This window comes from Cydia amplana, chromosome 15 (assembly GCF_948474715.1).
Source record: "Cydia amplana chromosome 15, ilCydAmpl1.1, whole genome shotgun sequence".
NCBI lineage: Eukaryota > Metazoa > Arthropoda > Insecta > Lepidoptera > Tortricidae > Cydia > Cydia amplana.
In genome coordinates this window covers 2,476,529-2,494,712 of record NC_086083.1, presented here as the reverse complement: position 1 = coordinate 2,494,712, position 18,184 = coordinate 2,476,529, and positions in this window count along the sequence as shown.

Here is an 18,184-nt window from a genome sequence, read left to right as displayed (position 1 = left end):
TTTATACCTAAATAAATAACATTTTATTTATTTATTTATTATTATTTATAATTACAGATATACAAGTACCTATTTGTAATGTAAACATCATATCTAATTCAGAAGTAAACTTTTGCTTAAATTTGGCTCTGAGGAAGAAGTACCTACCTACTTTATTATGGTTTAATACTTCTATTTCTCAAAATATTTACATAAATCACTTACTGAGAAAACAATAATTTTGCTTAAATCTAAATACGAGAGAGTAGCCAAAGAGAATATAACCACGTTAGCATGCAAAAACGGTGAACGACTTCAGTTGCCATCAGATATATCAGGGCGGCTAAGACGCTCACAAATATCTGAACACGCCTCTGTTCTCACGGCGTTAGTGTGCATGTTCAGATATTGTGAACACCTTGGCAGCTCTGATATATCTGATGGGGACTGTAAAAAGACGCTTAGTAACATCAAGCGCAATGCAATAATGTCATGCAGTGCGTCGAGTCCAGTTAAACCGAACTAATACCCGTGTCTTTGTCTTCATAATAGAAACAAAACCGTAGAACAACGGTGTAGAAACAATACCGAGTTCCACTAAAGTAAAACTCAACATTGTTAAGTTATCTATGAAAAACGCGGACAAAGTCAAGTCACCAAATAGTCTGTATGCTTCCATTGACTCCAAAACAAACTTGTTTGGATTGGCAAACGAAAACACCCAGATTTCTCGTCCCGTGCTCGGGAGGCCAGTAAATGTATTGCATGAATCATAAGATTAATACAATCAAAATACTTTCAACTCCCTAAACACTTAACTATACAAGGTACCTATAGGCAGGACCAAAGATGACCCACTTTCATAGACACCCAAGGACTGACCCTATAAATTTTGTACTAAATGTTCAAAACATACTCCCACAACAACATTTCAAAACTCCTGAACTTTATAGTATAAAACTGTTTGCAAACCACACTTACTCGTAATTCAAGTATAATAATTATGTAAGAACATACGAAATTTTGCAATCTGTTTACCTAATATTAACAATAATTAGATACAACGAAACACATAAATGACGTAATTACATTTTTTTTTTCAAATGATACAATGATTCGCACTAAATAAAAGCTGAACTAAATCATAAGGATTCGATATACATGTGTATATGATTAACTTAAAGTCATACATACGTATGTACTAGATAATACTTAAAGTAAAATATGATTACATAAAAACAATTATCAAATAGACACCAATTATCAAACAAATTACTTTCCTGTTTGTCCCAGTAATCTCAGATTACCAATGAGGCATTTACCTTCAGATAATTCATCTCAAATATTCATAAAAGATCATTTAAGTACATTTAAGTAGGTACTGGTTTTCTAAATAATTAAAAATGTATGTAAATAAAACTGTACCTATATTTCGAACCAGAATCCGTAATATATAACCATTCCTACTTATATGGCAAGTATCCTTCATAATTCTACCTTCAGATAAACTCGCTCTAATAAATAATCTAGTACGTCTAACATAATTGTTAAATGATGTACAATATTTATATTCATGAACCAATCAATGATAATATGTTTTGATACTATAATTACAAGAACCTTATTCAATATACGAGCGAAAGCGTACAATGCATCTCTGTTAGACTAAATATAATCACAGAATTAATAATAGTACCAAGTACAGAAGACTCACTCCCTAACAAAACGCGTCTGTTACGATCAGCGCAGATACGGCCGCTAGGTGGCGACAGCGTCATGCGCGGCTTATGGCTTTCCCCAAAATTAGGACCGAACGGATGTACTTTTAGCTACCTGTAGTAAAGCGACGAAATCGCGGAGTGAGACACGCCTGGCATAACATAGAAGGTAGGAACCCAAAGAAGTGGTACACGCACGCCTGCATACGCAAAGTGATTCCATGACTAGTTGCATCCATCTGTCGCCCGGGATAATACATACCAAAGGTGGGGAACAGAAAAAAAGAATGTGAGACTGTGACAAAGACAACCATAACAGTACTTTCGCTGCTATTTCTACTAAATATACATAGGACTCCCTTGTTTTTTTTTAATTTTCAACTTTCCGCGCCAAATATCCAAAATTACGCGCCAATTCATCACAAATTTTCTAAGCGTCCTTTGAAAGGTGACCGTGATAAAAATGGAAAACATCGATTACAGCTATTTGTTTCGACAGGTCCCTGTGATTTGGCAGAGGTCGCACTGCAATTATCGAAACGGACTTATCCAAAGAAATGTTAGGATTCAATTACTAAATGTGATAAACTCTCAACTTTATATGCCCATATCTTATAGCGAGTTAAATCTCCTCATAAAAAAACTTCTGTAGGAGACAACATTACATTCCCAGGGGGGTAAGTAAACTTTATTTTTATTACAATTTTATTCTATTTTCTTGTTCTTGTTACTAATATTAGATATTTAATATTCTTCTATTTTTTAGAATCGTAGGAGGCAGCGACGTGGCCGCGCACCCAGTCCCCCAGTGGGACCAAACGAATACAATGATGATGATGAGGGAGTCGAAGCTCCTCCCGTGATCAACGTCAACATTGTTGGGGTCCCAGCAGCGCCCAACCCTGTTGAAGAGGCCCAGGAGCCTATCCCCGTCGAGGAAGTTCCTCCTGAAGCCCCGGCTCCTGAAGCTCCCCACGAGGTCGTAGTTACTATTTTCCTCTTTATTCTTACTCCTAGTCCTTTGTTTCTAAAATATATTTTCCTTTATATTTCTTTTTTTTTTTAGATCGAAGCCCTACTTAGAGATCTTGAAGGAGATTTCGTGGGGCCAAACCCATTGCTGGACCATGATTACGCTATAAATGCATATGAGGTATAGTAATAAGTTAATAATTAATCCTTTAAACCCCTTTTTCTACTTTCCATATATATTAACTTTATTTTTATTGTTTCTAGGAGCCTGTAAAAGAGGCATAAGCAGCCCCAATTACAGGTAATAAAAATTACATTCCCAACTTTATAAATTCTGCTGACATTACTTATGAATTCCCATTAATTATTGTACATCAAATCACCTTTTATCTAAAATATTTTTTCTACTCCAGCACTTAAATGTGTCAATTAAATGACTGACAGTGATATCTAAAGCAATGTCATTTGAATGCTTTGTCTATAGGCTCATAAGATGACTGCTAGCAGTCATCTTATGAGTATAATACAACTGCTTTATTTTTTTTAAAGATACAAGTTCCGATCATCTTGATTGAAAGAGGTATGTTTTCATTTACAATAATAACTCTTTTTGTTTTTTAATAATAACTCATTTTTTTTTTCAATAATACCTCTTTTTTTTTTAAATAATAACTCAATTTTTTTTCAATAATAACTCTTTTTTTAAATAATAACTCTTTTTTTTAATAATAACTCTTTTTTTTTTTTTTTTTTTTTTTTTTTTTTTTTTTTTTTTTTTTTTTTTTTTTTTTTTTTTTGCTGCAGCTGTCATAGAAAAAGTAATGTATGCAACAGCTCATAATTGGTTCTTAAAATTCTCGGGTCTTTTTTTCTTCGACCCTTGAATTTTAAGAACCCTTATTATATCACTGTTGCATAAACTACTATATGTTGCATAAAGGATTTTATTATTATTCAATGTTCCGATTAATCAACTTAAAATGGCCGCTCATCCCATAGTAACAGTAACACGGTATTTTGTCTAAAATTTTCAATTTCCTTTGTTTATTGCCTTAGATATAGAACTCATTTCCTAGTTGGTAACATGTTCTAAGATGTATGGCAACTTATGTTCTATCTCAGTCCCTCATCAAATACTTGTTTCTATCTCAACTTTCTGTATAACGATTTAAAGCCTCCACACACCACCAAACCGCCCCTTTTGAAACTTCTTAGGTAGTGATACGGTAAAAAAAATTTTTTTAGTATAAATTCGAAAGAAAATTGAACTTAATAATATAACCTTTTCCTATCCTTCTTTGTAAAATGTAACTATAATATTTAACCTTGTGAATCATTGTGAATTTATAATTCTAGCAACTTACTCTATCATCAACTATTATTTATTTAATGTTATAAATAAAATTTCTTGTTAGTAGTAAAATAAAACATTTATTATTATTAAAATTAAAATAAGTAGGTACTTCCAATAAATCAAATTAGTTCTTCTACCATTCCTAACATTTTCTAAGAATATCAATTTATAATATTAATTTATTTTTTACATATTTAACCTTATCAAGTTATTATAACTAGTTATATTCTATGACTTAAAATTTAATATCTAATTTTCACTTATCTTCTATAACTTTCCTTTTATGATAACGAGCTAAATGTATTGTATTAAATTTTCCTTTCAATTTATTAGTCTTAGGATCTACCAATATATAAACGTTTAGGTAAGGAACTGCAGCTACCACATATGGTCCTGCATATAACTTCCGATTGGCATCTGATTTATAAATTTGTCTAACTTTAACCCAGTCTCCTATGTGAAATTGAATCAATCTGTATTTCTGGTCAAATTTTTCTTTCCTATACTTAACTGCTTTAATCATTTTTTTTCTAACTTCATCCCGTATTAAGTCTATTTCTAACTTTTTACTTACATTCAGCTCTTTATCAAATGTAAGTTGTTCTGACTGACCATACATTATCTCACAAGGACTATAGCCCGCACTATTGTGAAAGGTATTATTATATAGTGTCTCTAATTTTGGTAAAATGGTCACCCAACTCCTATGATTCGTACTACAATATAATCTAAATAGGCTGTTAAGATCCCTATTAGTCCTTTCACAAAAATTTGGTCTCGGATTTCTCACAGTTGTATAGGTAAATCAGTCTAACTCCTTCTTTAACCATGAAGTCCTTCCATTGTTTACTCACGTATTGTGAACCATTATCCGTCATAATTGCTTTTGGCTTAATAATGTCGAAAAATTGTCTCATTTTGCTTATTAAAGTTCTAGTTGTCGCTTTTGTTATTGCGTAAAATTTCACAAATTTACTAAATGTATCTTGTATTACTAAAATGTAACTCATTCCGAATTTTCCTGACGGTAAAGCCCTAAGCCCTTTAAACGAGCAATTATTGTATATTTATTTATGTATACCTATATATTTCCGGGATCTCGGAAACGGCTCTAACGATTTCGATGAAATTTGCTATATGGGGTTTTTCGGAGCGATAAATCGATCCAGCTAAGTCTCATCTCTGGGAAAACGCGCACCCCTGATTTTCCTTATGTTTTCCGAGGGAAGCTCGGTCTGACATTTTGAAAGATAATATATGGAACCTAATTAAAATCGATTGCTACTGTACGTTGGTATGGAGTTGGTACAGTTTGCACACATTTATGGACGCTAAAATGTTTGCTATCACATATGTAGTATATGATAACTTATAAGATAACATTTTTACGCCTACTTCCTTAAGATCCTTGGCGAAGTGGGTCAACATAATTATATGTCAGAGTCACGTAGTTTCAGAAGAAAATATACTAAGTTAGTAAAGTAAGTAACGCTTCATTCAAATAAATTCAGCAATGTAGGTGAGGTAAGTCGCGCGCGGTCAGCCGAGCGTTAACAACGCTGACTCGCTGTGAAACGAAATATACAATAAAATGGCGGTAATCGATTGTGATACAGTTAAAAACATACTAAAAATAATTTTACAACCAATTGAACAAAAAGTGAGTGAATTATCGGAAAAGATCGATGGAATTCTAAGTGAAATATCTGAATTAAAATCTGTTCTAAGTGCAACAAAAACCGAGGATGCATCGAAAACTGCCGGTAGATTCGAAAACAAAACATCTTTATCAACACCTAGCAGCAACGCATCTACACCAACCGGTCGTCTCACTCTAGCGCATGCGCAAGGGCCGCGGGAGCCACGAGCAGCCGCGGCGCGTACGAAAGAGAGGCTGGCGGCGAATGCAAAACAAACGGCTAAATTCAAACCGGCAAACAAACCTGCCAAAAATGACCCCTCTCCTTCAATGACTGCCGCGACTAAGAGAACGACATTGACGATGAATAATGGCAAAATAACGACTGCTAACGACAGCACGAACACTAACATCGATGACATTAATTTTGCGATCGACTTGAAGGATGAGATCTGCGAAGGTTGTATTGCACAATCCAGTCAGCAGCCCATGATTCGTGGCACCTTTTGTACAGCCTGTAGATAATGTACAAACCTCCAATAAACATTAAGGTGCACATCACAATCATCAAAATGCTAATAAACGAGAGGTGATTCTTCATTTCAGTCGTCGCATCATTATTGCCTTTCCCGGCAGAATTTTGGGTGATAAACACGGCATCTTTTTCCACTCTGGAGTTGCACATATTAATTTTTAATTGTACCTATATTTATTCTGGCACACGTCGAATAGGAAATAAAAGGTATTAAATTGTATCCACTTTGTTCATATAAAGTGCGCGGTTGCACTTCCGACTTCAGAACCCGACACCGCACGTGGCAGGATCGCCATGTGGAGCGGGAAGTAGGGCAGCAAGTAAACAACACAAGTATTGCGTAAAGACTGACCTTTATTCAGACAAGCGTTACCTATTTATACTTACATTATTAGAGACATGCACAAAATATAACTCCTCACAACCTGCTACAGTTGCGGCAACCCTGGACACCTAGCTACGAATTGTCAAGAAAAGAAGAGTGGTAGTAAAGTTGCTGAGAAAAAAGAGGTCAATGTTTGTGAAGAACGACTGTCGAGGGGTGTATTGAGGACGTCATCCGGTGAGCCAGTCACTTTTTTATTTGATAGTGGATCGTCTTGCTCTTTAGTGAAAGAAAGTTTTTTTAGTAAAATCCCAGGTACTGTGCGCAATGTTCTCGTTTATCTTACGGGTCTCGGCGGTGATATAGAGTGTACGTCTCAAATTTTGAGTAAGGTAGATATTGGAGAAATTTCAGAAACCTTGAAATTTCATGTAGTACCTGATGATGACGTGCACCTTGTAGAACCTGTCTTAATAGGAAGGGATATGATTAAAAAGGGGTGGAATGCTAAAATTAGTAAAAACGAAGTGGTCTTTTATTCTGAAGAACAAACTAATGTTTGTGATTCTCACGCTACTAAGCCAGATTATTCACAAGTAGATACAGATTTGACAGGCAATGATCGAGCGACTCTAATTAAACTATTGAACCGTGCTGACTGTTTCATAGAGGGTGTCCCCAATAGGCGCGTAAATACAGGGGAATTAGAAATCGATTTAGTAGATCCACATAAAATTGTACAAAGGCGCCCTTACAGGTTAGCACCGGTAGAAAAGCAAATCGTTAGAGAAAAAGTTCAGGAACTTCTAGATGCCGGTGTCATTAGAGAAAGCTCATCACCATTCGCGAGCCCTATTCTTCTCGTAAAGAAAAAAGATGATTCCGATAGAATGTGTGTCGATTATCGCGAGCTAAACTCCTATACGCAACCTGAGCACTACCCTCTACCTCGTATTGAGGAACAAATTGACCAGCTTTGTGGTGCACACTATTTTACATCACTAGATATGGCATCAGGGTTTCACCAAATCCCCATCCACCCGGCCTCGGTAGAAAAGACGGCATTTGTGACACCCGAAGGGCAATACGAATACCTCGCAATGCCTTTCGGGTTGCGCAATGCTCCTTCAGTCTATCAACGTTGTATCACGAAGGCTGTGCGTCAGCTCGAGGATAAGCCCTTAATTTATATGGATGACGTTTTATGTTACTCCAAGGATATATCCGATGGTCTTAAACGACTGGAAGCAGTCTTAGATGCTCTTTCTACAGCTGGATTCACTTTCAACTTAAAGAAATGTAAATTCATGAAGAAACAAATCGACTTTTTGGGGTATTCACTTCAGTGTGGTGAAGTTAGACCAAACCCACGCAAGATACAGGCTCTTATAGATTCCCGTCCGCCTAAAACAGCCACGCAAGTTCGTCAGTTTCTAGGCCTTGCGTCCTATTTCCGGAAATTCATTCCCGCATTCACAAAAATTGTTGGTCCACTGTATCCTCTAACAAAACTGAAGGGTCCTGTAAAATGGGAGGAAAAACACGAGAAAATCCGCACGACTATAATAGAGATTCAAACTTCTGAACCAGTTCTGACCATTTTTGACCCAGCCTTACCAGTTGAGCTGCATTGTGACGCTAGCTCTGAAGGCTATGGGGCTATACTCATTCAAAAGAAAAACGATTTTCCGCATGTGGTCGAATATTTCAGCCGACGTACATCTGAAATCGAATCCCGCTACCACTCGTACGAACTGAAAACGCTGGCAGTCGTACGAGCTGTAGAACATTTCAGGCATTATCTATACGGCCGACGTTTCAGTGTGTTTACGGACTGTAACTCGTTGAAAGCGTCGAAATCAAAATCTGATCTGACCCCACGTGTTCATCGCTGGTGGGCATTTTTACAGGCCTATGATTTTGACATCATATATCGCGAAGGTCGTGGTATGGAGCATGCGGACTTTTTGTCCAGAAATCCCTTACCAGACTCTTCCTCACCTACATCTGTGAGCCCAAACAAGAAGGTACTTTTTGTAGAATTGCATCAAGGCTGGCTTTCTGTAGAACAAAAGCGCGATGCAGAGGTCCAAGACCTAATCAACAAGCACAATAATAACGATTTTCCTGACACAGTCGGTCAAACATATGATGTTAGGGACGGTATTCTTTACAGGAAGGTAGTAAGAAACAAGATAATTTCATGGTTGCCAGTAGTGCCTCGTTCTTTGACATGGACTTTGATCAACCACGTTCATAGTGAACTGCAACATCTGGGTAGTGACAAAACGTTGGACAAATTGTACGAACAGTACTGGTTCCCGCAGATGTCCAAGTCCGTTAGAAAGTTCATTGACTCGTGCATTGTTTGCAAAGCATCGAAGGGCCCCTCAGGTGCTCAACCCGTACAATTACACCCCATTCCAAAGATTTCTGTACCGTGGCACACAATTCATATAGATTTTACCGGGAAGTTAAGTGGAAAGAGCGACCGCAAAGAATATTGTTCCGTAATTATCGATGCATTCACTAAGTACGTGTTGTTGGAACATACTTTTTCGATTGATTCAGCTAGTGCAGTTCGAGCCCTCAAAAACGCCGTTTGTCTTTTCGGAGCTCCGAAACGTATAATTGCTGACCAAGGCAGATGTTACGCCAGCCAAGAATTTAAGAACTTTTGCTCTGATCACAATATTGAGCTTCATTTTATAGCTACGGGCTCTAGTAGGGCGAACGGACAGGTAGAGCGAGTCATGCGCACCCTGAAAAGCCTGTTAACAATTGTCGAAAATGACGCCAACAAAAGATGGCGTGACGAGTTAGGAAATGTTCAGTTAGCGTTAAACAGTACCATTTCTACAGTCACCAAATTTACGCCAACTGAACTTATGTTCGGTATTCGTTCACAGTCTTTGGGTATATCACAGATTAGGACTTCTGCTTCAGAAAGCGAACAGCGAATCGATTTAGAGTCTGCTAGACAGGATGCATCTAATAACATACAGAAAGCAGCCGCATCAGATGCTCAAAGGTTTAACCAAGGTCGCGCGACTATTAAACCATTCGCAACAGGAGATTTCGTATTTATCAAAAGTAGTGAACGCAACCAGACTAAACTAAATAGAAAGTTCAAGGGTCCGTTTGTTATAACTGCCGTGTTAGATAATGATCGATACGAATTAAAAAGTTTAAGTGGTTCCAACCATACCTTTAAATACTCCCACGAGAACTTGCGTTTAGTACCTAAAGGGCATGAAGGATTAGTTGAAATATCTACTAGTTTAATGAGTCAGGACGAGGCCACGACGGCGCCGGAAAACGTAGAACTTAATAATGACAGCCTCGACAGATTAAGTAGTTGTGATACATTAACTGCAAGCTCAGATACCAATACCGCAGAATCAGACACACAGCAGGGTCAGATACGTTAAGTAATCACTCTGATCATGAAGTCATCGAGCTTGAAGTCGAAATTCACACAGAGCAAGACAGTCTTTAACTAGTAGGTATGTCTTACGCTGTGTTTATGTTAATTGTGGTGAAGGGACAATGTCGTCCGGGACATGCAGCTGCAAGCGGCTGGTCGTAAGGACACATTTGTCAGGTCAAATCATGAATGATAACTGGTCGAAGGGACAGTGCCGTCCGGGCCATGCACACAGGGCTGGTCGAAAGGACACACCCGTCCGGTCCAGATTAATGCAGCATTGTGAGGTTGATCCAACTGTATCGTCCGGGCCAGACCCTCATGTTAGGGTTGGTTGATGGGACATACTAGTTGCGACTGAGAATATTCTTGTTTGGATATTGACAGAGAGGTACCATCCGGTCCATGCGTGGTCGAAAGGATGTACGTTTTCTCTACTATTCTTATAAGAACATCGGTGAAATTATAATTAACTGCTGGTCAGGTTGGACGAGCGGTTAAGCTAAGTTACTGATACTTGCTCGATTGATTTTGTGATTGTTTCAGAACTGCAACACAAAGCGCCCGAGGACGGTCGCACGGCCGGACGGTCAGTCCGGCCGTGACGGCGCTTCGCTAGCGCCATCTTTTAAGTTACGATGGAACTAGATTGACAGCTGTCAACCTGTCAGTCTGGCGGAGCGTTGGGTCGATGGTTAGCGCCGCCATGTTGAATGTCAGAATGATTTGAACTTCAACGAGCGCACCACGGAACCGACGAATCGCTTTTGTTCCGCGTAATCTTGCGTCATTTATAATTGAAAGTGTGTAAAATCGATGAAACAAGTGATTTCCTAATTACTAGTACATTTATTTTGTGATTATGCTTTTGATTAGATATTAAATAACTTTTGATCGTGAAGTGTGTTCATTTTTGGCTACTACCTAATCGTGCACTTACATTAACCACTATGGGCGATGCTAATAAAGGCGGAGAACCGCCTACAGTTATGTTGGTAGACTGGTCAGGCAGGTTTACCAACTTGAATTGGAGGCGGGAGCGGTTGGCTCCGCCGCTGGAACTGGCTTTCTTCTTCTTGATCGGACCACGCTAGAGATCGGACGTTAGCCAAGCTCGTGCCTAATTCGCTACGTTCCTGAAGGCTTACACCTGAAGGATTATTCTGAAAGCTTATAGATTCTCACGTTGTTTAACCGTTTAACTAAGTGTTTTATTCCAAGTGTTATTTTGATTTCTTATGTGCCATTAGAAGCTTACTTTTGTAAAATAAAGATTTGAACGATTTCATGTGATCTTTTTTATTTTAAATCATAGTGATTGGTCGTTTTGATTATTTAGTATTGAAATATAGTAGGCACTAGTATGGTTAACGGGTCTGCATGTTTATTTCATGCGTTGGTAGCATACCTACTATTTTGGCTGTGAAGTAATACATCTAGGTACTACCCCCACGCGCCCACCGCCGTTAGGATCATCCTCCGCCGACATATATATTCTTTTTTGTTGTTCCTTTTAGTTTTAATATCATGCGGAGTATTGGGACGCGGACGGTCGGGCAACTAAAAGCAGTGGAATACAATGAAATCCACTGAGAAAAAGAAAATTTCCAACGAAAACAGGGCGCGGCTAATGACCGGCGGTGGCCCACCTCCGGAGGAAGACCCCGCTGCCGATGACGCCAATGCAATACGTATCTGGTTGCCGCAGAAGTTACCCACGGACTCCAACGAGTTTGACTCAAAAAATCAAATCAGGTATCATTTGAATGTTATGATTGTTTCAAGGTATTTAACTATTGTATCTACCTGAACCTACTGAACGAAAAATATGTAAATAGCAAAGTATCTGAACGCGTGGATGGAAAGCCAGTTAACGGTTGTTCTAATATGAATAACGCCTCTGCATGCTTGACGTTTGGTCTGATTTGATTTTGATTGTACCTTTGCTCTGGTCGCTGGTCAGAGCAAAGGTACAATCAATTCTTTTTGACCACCACCACCCTAAAATCACGCAACTATAGTCCAAGAGCTCCCAACTAATGGTCCTAAATTAACTCTAACAAAAGTTATTATCTAGCATTGGTATACTTAATTACCTTTAGCCCGCATCCGCGATTTAGCCCGCATCTTCACCCGTTCATCTACAATAAAGTAAGTAGCAAACTATAAATCAAAAACCTTACCAGCAAACAATTAAAAACTAGGCTTCACGAATGGCTAACCACTCTAACCTACGATGAAACCGAGAGCCTTCTGAAAGGAATTTAATACACTGGTTCTAACACTCATTTTTTCTTGCACATATACACACACACTCTCTCACACACAGACACACGCATAAATAATAAACCTAGTTTAATGTAAACATATGTATGTAAAGTTAAATAACATAGTATTTAGTTTTAGTTTAGTAAGTTAAATAAGTACATCGCTTTCTCTACCAATTCGCGCCTGTGTATTTGTAACTCGGATGTAAGCTGGTTTCCTACAGGACAGGCATCGCCTAGTATAGGAATCAGGCCAACTACAGGATAGGCATTCCTCATTCTTGCAAATTCTATATCTGTAAAGTTATTGTATTGTATATAATATTGTGTGTAATTAACCTGAATTTGTAAAGATAAATAAATATGTTTTATGTTTTTATGTTTTATGTTACCTTTTGAACTCGTGGACCATAGTTGCAATATTGGACTATTATAGTTGGGTTTTACGGTAAGTAACTTGTATTTTCCCTGAAAGGATCAGCTTCATACAAATAAACAATGACCGGACAGTGGAAAAATGTCCAATTACTTCACTTTGTTTTAGTTATTTGTTGACAAAATACTCTTAAAGATTTACTGGTTATCGAACTTGTAATTGGATATAAACAACTGTATTTATTTCTGGCTCTCTTATATATAGTATTTCTCAGAAATATTATCTTTCGACTTGTTGAAAAGAAAAGTCCGTAAATAAAGTACTTGTAGGATGTCGACTTATTTATTTGTTTTGTTAAAAAATCGTGAGGTTTCAAGGTCAAGCTTCGTTTCTAAAAATAAGGAGCAAAACATTTTCTGTAAAAAAAACCTTACAAAGCATGGGTAGAACGCTCTTAGGGGGAAATCCCCCAATGGCGGACACCTAAGCCTATTTATAAAAAATAAATCTTAAAATCATATATCATTTATTTGCTTAAAAACGGTACAGTTACAGATGTTCACGTTTGTTGTTGTTCTCCTTATTCATCTGTCCACAAAAAAAAGTATTTGAAAAAATATACATATAATTTAATTTATGAAAACTGACTGTTCTTTCTTTTAAAACCAAAAATACCTATAACAATATTATTTTTCAATTTAACAGATTTTCAACCCGTATGACCGAGGCTTAAGGCCATCAGTGAGCTTCTTCATAATTTTGACAGTCAAAGCTCCCATGTGTTGGCAGTAAAAAGGTGACATTTGTCGAAAATATTTTGTAAAATAAAATTATTCAGCGGCAAACGGCATGGATGCGGTACGAATGAACACCAAAGATTGGTTGCGAGAGCCATCTTTAAAACACTTTTGGTCTACTTAACTCAAAACTGTTAACGAAAAGTTATATTGCGGCTGAAATTTGTAATATCCACTGCACTAAGTTTTTGTTATTAAACCTATTTTAGTCCCCAATCCTTCTACTGATAATTTGACAAACCATTGCGTAACTTAACCAAACTGTCTCGAGTTAAGTGCTTTGACGCCAAGACGCTGTTTTCCTAGATAATCGAACGGAAATATTTTAAAAATGTCAAAGTATGTCCGCCGTATCTACAAAACGCCATTTTGCAACAAACACCTGTGTTTATTGCATTGCACTTCACTCAACTCAATCCTGAGGAAACTCCGATCCTCGCTCCATACGGTCATATCTCCATTCATGTTTATAAACATGTATACAAATCTCCTCCTTATTCTAAAGACATACGGTGAAAGATTGTACACATGATTATGGTTATATTCAACATGTAAGTCTTTTGTTTTTGGAAGGAAGCCAGCGACACAATCCGATTGTGCAGACTTAGGACTGAATATATTGAGGGAAACTTGTTCTTGGAAAATATTTCGTTGTTTATACCAGCTTTGTTTTCTTGACAAAACATGATGCAGGCATTTGTGGGTTTTGTTCTTGTTACCTAAGTCGATTGTAACAGGGAACTGCATGTCTTATATTCGAATTATGGTTTTGTCTCGTCTGGTAACTTAATAGGGAATCATTTTATGGGGAAATCGTTTTATAGTTAAAAGGCAAGTGGTGTGGATATTTCTCCATACAAACCGTAAATTTATCCGTATTTGACTTTCTTTCGTGTTTTTACACTCTTGAGAAAAGCTGAAATCGATATAATAGTTATAAAAATTGAAGATTGTACGTAAAACTTAGTCCCAAATATTTATTATGTCTGGCTGATCTTAATCTAGTCACGAGAAAAAAAACATTATAATATATCAATATGTATACCTAAGTCTAACCTATAATATTTTTGTCAATTTATGGACACAGATAAAAAAAGTTACTACGAAATACAAACACTTTTTGTTATTGTAACTATTAAATGAAATTAGGACATCTCAACGCAAAGGTCCACTATTCTACAAAAAAAAAATGAATCACAATACACATTGACGATTGAGACTCAGTTGTGAAAATAGGATCCCCTAGAGATTCGGATTAAACAGAAACAAAGAAAATGCAGACTCCGACCTTGACGAAAGCGATTTGAGAAACTCGGTATAAGGAAATCCGATTCCTTAGATCGGGGGAATACATTTGCGACGGGAGTTGTTGACAAAGAATATTTATTGTGTATAAGCCAGTTCGTTATATCAGCTCAGCTTGCTATGAGCAGAGTCAACAAATAAGTAAAGCAAGTTATTGTTTTTTTTGTAACAGTGTTTTATGTAACATATTCATACGATTATTATACACGGGGGCTAAAAAACAACTGCATTCGCATAGCCAGGGAGGTTTTGGGATTATACAGAGCAACTTTTACTATAGGAGCTACCTCGAAATCGAGAAAAATTGTTTACCCTCCCATAGAAAATCGACCAGCCAAAATGTATGAAAGAGACAATTTTTTTTTGCGATTTCGGGGTTAATCGCATAGTAAAAGTTGCTTAGTATAAAACCAAAACCTCCATGGCAACGGGAATGCAGTTATTTTTTAGCCATCCTGTATAAGTAGAAAAAATTGGGCTTAGGAAAAATATACAGCAACAACGTCAGTTTTATTTTGAATTAAGAAAATAGACGGAGAAAATTATTACAAAGTTGATAACTTACTCTTGCCTGTAGTTTTACTATGCGTAATACAAATATATTCCCACAACAGAATAGTGTAACATATTATCGTACTAATATGCTGAGATTTTTCGCTGACACTTGGAAAATATTGTTTTTATTATTCGCTCCCATGTGGGCAAGCATTTTAACGAACAATGAATATTCAATATATATATATATATATATATATATTAGCTTGACTTTATGTATTTAATTTGATAAAACTTTTACACTTGCGACATAATATACAGTGTGGAAAGTTAACTCGGGCCCTGGAGGGAAACTACCTTAAATCCTTGAGCTAGCTCATTTTACTTAAAGGAGACATTCCTTTATTTTTAAAAAGAAACAAAACTGCATTCAAAGATTTTCTAAAACTCGCTTGCCTCGCCCGGGACTCGAACCAACTAAAATTAAAAAAACACACACCCTATTTTATTATACTAATCGATAGTATTAATATTCAGGATAAAATACAAACGGGACGATTAGATGGCCTGCAAGAAGTCCAGACCTGACGCCCATGGACTTCTTTTTATGGGGTCATGTAAAAAATGTTATTTATGAAACTTGCTATGAAACCGTTCAAGAGCTAAGGGTTGCGGTAGAAAATGTTATTAGGAGCATACACCACAACACTTTGATGAAGGCTACAAGAAATGAATTTCAACGGCGACTAATTTTGTGTAGACGGAACCACGGGGCTCATTTCGAACAATTTATCAGTTAAATAATTTAAGTGTAACAAATTGATAGTAAAATAAAGTTAATGTTAGATTTAACGATTGTTTTTATTTTTAAGACCAAATGTTTGTTAGAGAAATTTTATCCTGAGTATTAATACTATCGATTAGTATAATAAAATAGAGAGTGTGTTTTTTTTTAATTTTAGTTGGTTCGAGTCCCAGGCGAGGCAAGCGAGTTTTAGAAAATCTTTGAATGCAGTTTTGTATCTTTTTCAAAATAAAGGAATGTCTCCTTTAAGTAAAATGAGCTAGCTCAAGGATTTAAGGTAGTTTCCCTCCAGGGCCCGAGTTAACTTTCCACACTGTATAATATTTCTACTCCAGTAAAAACTGAAAGCTAAAATACTTGAGCCGAATATGTTGGAGCGGCCCTTAACTCCCTTCCTTCAATTTCCCCTGTCAAAGCTCGGTTCCCGCTACTCTATGACGTCATAACTTGTATGCGTCTCGGAAGAAAGTGGTGCAAGTTACAACCTTACATTCTACAGATATTTAAAACATAGGTACCTGCGTAGTTTACGAATGTGAGATGTTTGTGAGAATGTGAGACTTCGCTGTCCGTCTGTCTGTCTGACCGTCTGTCTGTCACCAGGCTGTAACTCATGAACCGTGATAGCTAGACAGTTGAAATTTTCACGGATGATGTATTTCTATTGCCGCTATGAACATAAACAAAATAAATATTTAAGTGGGGATCCCATACAATAAACGTGATTTTTTGTTTTGTTAGACCTGTACCCCAAAAGCATAAAATTGTTGTAGTAATTCACCTTGAATGAAAAAGATATCACTAGATTTTTTTACTTGACGCACTTTTTCGCGTAGCTTTTGACATTAGTATAATTAATTTGTATAGCTGGTCAACCAAATCTTGTCAGTAAAAAAAGGCGCGAAATTCAAATTTTCTATGGGACGATATCTCTTCGCGCCTACGCCTACATTTTTCAAATTTGCCGCCTTTTTCTACTGTCAAGATCTGGTTGACCAAGTATAGTATTTAATTTTTCGTGTAGTATGTTACCGTAGACGCATTTCGCCGTGATCGACTTTTTCGCGTAGCTTTTGACATTAGTATAATTAATTTGTAGTATTAAATTTTTTGTGTAGTATTTTACCGTAGACGCATTTCGATTAATAAACGATTGAGTCACAACGCGATATTTAAATGCACGATCTAGGTGAAATGCGACTAAAACTTATAGCCACTAGAAAAAAAACTATTGAGACACAATGCGAAAATTAAATATGAGATCGAGGTGAAATGCGATTCGGTGAATTACTACAACAATTTTATGCTTTTGGGGTACAGGTCTAACAAATCGATTTTTTTGCCGTTTTTTCGTAATGGTACGGAACCGTGCGCGAGTCCGACTCGGACTTGGCCGGTTTTTTATATTATTTTTTTAACTACCGATTGAGCTATCAATTTCTCAGCAGTTTCAATGGCTTTCAATTGGCTTCCGCAAATTCCTAAAAGATTCCAATCTCAAAGTCAAATTACGCAATTAGCCATCGTTTTGTCTTTTCATCTTATTCTAACAAAAGCGAAGTTTAAATTAAATATTTATGGTCCCATTGTTTTATGAACGGATTTGTCTTAAAGTAAGTTATAGCTACCTAATATCTTTCATTCTTATTCTAAACACATAAAATTTAGTGTAGGAAGGCATTTAGTATTTGAATCAAATAAAATGTAATTAAAAAATATATAAAACTGTTCCATAAATGTATTTATTTTCCTTGAATAATTTTGTTATATTTACTCGCACAATTAATAACTACATTTCTGTCATTAACCTTAATTATAACTTTACAGCGAGGAAATGTCGCCAGCATCCTTGGTACAATGCCTCAAGGGCCTATTTTAGATTTAAGCTAGTTTTTAATTTCTTTTAGTAATACCAATACCATAATACCATATAAATAAATGATTATTTCATTATAACTTTTCCTTCCTTTTGGATTGGATTTGGAGATCACCACGTAAACATAAAAATAAAAAAGCAAGTATTTTTCAATTTAAATGTCACTAGTTTGACTTGTACCACAGTGCAGAATGTTATGAAAATATCGCACGTTACGAAAATGCCTCCTCGCGCAACTAGGCCAGTTTAAATGAACTCCCGCCATTTTGCCGTAAAATGTGCTAAATGAGATTTTGGTAGCATATACCGAAGTT